Source organism: Sinocyclocheilus anshuiensis, unplaced genomic scaffold (genome assembly GCF_001515605.1).
Source record: "Sinocyclocheilus anshuiensis isolate Anshui unplaced genomic scaffold, SAMN03320099.WGS_v1.1 scaffold437, whole genome shotgun sequence".
Lineage (NCBI taxonomy): Eukaryota > Metazoa > Chordata > Actinopteri > Cypriniformes > Cyprinidae > Sinocyclocheilus > Sinocyclocheilus anshuiensis.
Genome location: NW_015539902.1, coordinates 801768 through 806419, shown reverse-complemented (window position 1 = coordinate 806419; position 4652 = coordinate 801768).

Below are 4652 nucleotides of genomic sequence, written 5' to 3'. Positions count from 1 at the left end.
CGTTTTAGGTAGGCGTGGTTAACTCTTAACTTTTATAAAGAATATCTCTTTGGATTTGAGAATTTAGTCTTTGCAACTTTACAGATCTTTTTTATGCACCAAGAGCTTGTAATACTCCAAAGAGAAAGGAAAAATTGAAATCGCATCATATGACCCCTTTAACTCCGATTGGATTTGTCTGAAAGAAGAAAGTCACATACACCTAGGATGCCTTGAGGGTGAGTAAAACATGGGCTAATTTTAATTTTTGGGTGAACTAACCCTTTAAAATCTGTTTCCCAAAAAAATCTGTATTTGATTTTTAAACTACTGCATGTGCCTACTTTCATTTTACCATCTTTAAAACGTATTTAACGTACCTCGTTTGCCTACTAAAATCTTAATTTTTGTAACAGCGGTGTCCTTTTTAAGTTATTAATGTTTTTATTAATTATTATTAATAAATTAACTATAATTAATTAATTATAATTAATAAAATTAACACTAAAACAAATACTAGTAAAATAAAGGTTAATTATATTTCTTAATAATAAATAAACCCATCACATGACTGGCTTTAGCTATTAGTCATGGGGTGTTGCGTAGGAAACAGTCAATAAAATGCATTTACCAGCTACTACATATAAAGATATGACTTTAATTTATGATATTTGTGTCCTGACAGAGTTATGGCTCCATTAGCTCTTATGATTAATTAAGCACCAAATCAATTTGCAGAAGCCATATTGCCTTCCGCCTGACTGATCTGATTTCATCTCAATATTCAGTGAACCCAGTAAGCCAGATGTCTATTACAAGTATGAGAAGGTAGGTGCCAGACGTGTGTTTAGCTCATTGGAATTCACCTGTACGTCACAGATGTATATGACAGTAATTTAGTGCCAAGCTGACATTTACTATCCTCGTAAATGACATCATATGGATTTTGTAGGTGTGAACTGAGATCTTACTGATGTGTCGCCATTTGAGCACCTGACTTTGATGGCAGTTTGTGACCTGAGGGAACAAAGACACTCATCAAAACCCGACCATCATAATTATACATTCGGTCTCTCTCCCAAGCCGTGCACAAGATGGTTATGAGCTGTCAAAACTTCATAAGAATCATGTTAAATAGTCTCGCTTTGTGTGGTGTAGTTGCACCATGTTGCTTAAACTGACAAATGTGGTCCACTGAGACACCAGAACTGTTACCTGCTAATGATGAAGAATCTCACAAAAGAAGTTAATGAGATCTCACAGTTACCCACACATTTACCTCATTACTGTGAATACTTGATGGCAGAACAGTTTCCCTTTGAGAAATTCATCACTGAGGCTGTCAACGAAGTCACTTCACAGTGATTGTCATTGTCATTCCCTTCTTCACTGAATTGAGCCAAGAAGGTATTTACACTGCATGAGTTTTTTTCTGATCAGCTAGCTAACCGATAATGAAAAAACAAGTGTAAAAGCCCTTGCAAGTCGCGTTTGATAGCAATGTGATCATTCAAACCACCTCAGGAGGCCATATACGCAATTCTTACTCTTTCCAGATGGAACAGCCTCAACATATGGAAGCATGTTTGGGAGCACCAAATAAAATGTGGCACATAACAGCTATTGCGTTTTTTATATCAAAGCAATTGTGGCCTCCTAATGTTTTTAGTTTGTATGGGCTAAAATGCGGAAACACATTTATTTGGCCAAGTGTAACCACAATGTACACACTAGGGCTGGGTAAAAAATATCGATATTCTCATTTTTACTGAACGATATCGATTCTTAAATCCCAATCGATTAGTCTAGCCTGTTTTCAGTTAATGGACGGGACATTGAAGGGTACTTCCCATCCAATAAATCGCAAAAAGCATTGTGATTTGGTACTTTTAATATGAAACAAAGTCTCAGATTTCAAATTCTGTCCATTGTACTGTAGTATTTAAACAATAAATGCTGTTTTGGCGCTGTTTAATGTGGTGTGACTCAGTTCAACAGACACAGCAGCGCGAGGCGCACGTGAACTGATCATCTCCACATTAATACCAGTTTCAGCCGCGCAAAGACGTCAATATAATGGCTTGTAAACAATATGTCACGTAACGTCACATTTACCTCAGAAAAAACATTCGGTGACCATAAACTCATTAGTCCGATAGAAAAATAAACTGTAGAGAGGGGCATTTTGCTTAATATATGCACCATATAACATATTCATTAAATATGTTTTACTGTTCTTCAGTTTTTAATTTATGTTTGAATAAATCCATCAAGTTTTTATGACAGTCACCATTTAAATGTTTATATTAAAAAAAAAACGAATTGAAGTAGAAATATTATTAGCCTATGTAACTGTAACTTTATTATTGTAAAAACTTCATTAATTTTAACCTTCAATATTATAGTAATGTAGTACCAACTGACTCTCATCTATATTTTACAGCATTAGTTGAGAGATTTTTTTTTCCTTGAGAAAATTTGGCATGTACTGTACCTGATATATATCCAAAACAATCTATATTAAATCGAATCGGTAATCGAATCGAATCGAATCGTGAAATTTGTGTCAAAACCCAGCCCTAGTACACACCCAATCGGATAACAATGTGGTTGATCAAATGACACATACAGTCCAAAAGGAGGAATCATGAAGAACAAAGAGTGATTCCTTGTTTGAGCATGATCAAAAGCGGAAATCTGGAAATGTGGGTAGGGCAACATAGAGTGAGAGAATGAATCACAGAAAGAGGACGACAGCTGGCTGTTATTCACCCTCCTGTAGTCTAAGCCATGAACGAATCACAAATGCTAACACAGCACTCTATAAAGGAGAAAGGGACAAAAAACCCTTAACACATAGCGCTCAAATAGACTTTCACACTTTAACACTCTGGTTTTTCTCCTTTGTTTCCTTATTACGTTGTGAATGTAATGAATAAAGATAGCAGTTTCCATTGCACCATGTCAATTGTCATACTTTGTTGATTTTTCAGTGAAGTGTGTAAAAAATAATGACTATTTTCAAACGGGTTTCCCCAAACACTTTTAGTTGGCCAAAACGGACAGCCCCACCCCTAAACTCACGCCATTGGTTGAAACACTTGATCTTTGAATTTCGTTCAGCAAAATAAACTAATCTTTAATTAATTAATTAAATTAAATGATCTTTTCAATACTCAAAACCCACAAACACATCGACATAAGCAATCTTTGGAAATCATTAAAATGCAGCCCAGATAAATTATGAGAAACATAAGTCTAGAGTCTAGAGTGTTTCGTTCATTTGTCAAGTGACAAATGCAAAAATAAACAAACCATTCACAAATTATCAATCACTGTTGCCTGGCTGCTCAAGCAAACAGAAAAGTTTTGACAGAGCCACAGAAAAATGGTTTACACTTAAAAAAAACAGTACAATAAACCTACAAATGGCTTATTTATGTTTGTCTTTTAATATTATGGGATAAAAGAAAGCATTTTAACAAAATGACACAATTCAGCTCAGAGATGTAGGTTAATATAAGAACTGGGGTTCATTATTAAGACATCGTAATGTGTTGAGGTTGTAAACTGCAGTGACAGACACTTTTTCATTGTGTCTTGCCCTGCTGCTTTTCTCACTGTGTTCTTTTTCAAACAGCGTGACCCAGACAGTCAGCGACATCCAGATAATGGCTGTGCCAGCAGGAGCCTGTTCCACCATCTGATCCTCAATAGTGCAGTTTGGATTATAGCTGACATGTCTGGAAAGAAAACAATGCAGAACTGAAAAAAAAGTATTATATATATATTAGTTCTAGATGTTCTTGCATTTTAGAGGTTTTGTTCAATAGTTGTTCTACTTGTCTTCAGATCAAAGCATGTAATTACAAGGAGACAGAAAAAACTACTTGTTTGGCTTGGCCATGAACAGAGACCTATACAATTAGGAGATGGCAACCTTGTCATTTTGCCATCTCTTTTATTAGATTAAAGAAGTCTGTCATTGTGCTCTTGCTTGTGAAGTTCCTGATTTTTTTCTCCAGAGTACGTAATTTGATGTCACTTTAGATGTTGCATTATATGTTGCACTTTAGTGGTTTGTTACTTTTTGTAATTTATATTAATTTAAAGGGGTCATATGATGCGATTTCTAGTTTTCCTTTCTCTTTGGAGTGTTACAAGCTGATTGTGCATAGATAAGATCCCTGAAGTTGCAAAGACTAAAGTCTCAAAACCAAAGAGACATTCTTTATCAAAGTTAAGACTCTGCCACGCCCCCCTAAAACGGCTCGTTCTAACACGCCCCCACATATCTACCTCACTATGTGGAAATATTTGCATAATGCTGCCTAAATGTGCAGGCAAAGAAAGAAGGCGTGGTTTCAGTAACCGCAGTTAGTGTTGAAGCAGCCATGTCAGGGAGACGCTGTGTGTTTCTAGGCGAAAGCAAAAGCACTTTATTTGGCCTTCCGAAAGTAGATGCATTTAGGAATCTTTAAGATTACTTACAACAGAACAGCAATGCATTTTATGGACGACCGTTTCGTGAAACTAGGAGAGGAGGTAATCCTGACTTTGCTATGACAATCTGGTGCTTCTGAATAAGCTACTGTTTTGTTATTAGTTTAAGTATTTGCTAATGACTGTTCAAGTGCGGAGTTTTGCGCATCATGTGTGTGTGCGTGTGTGTG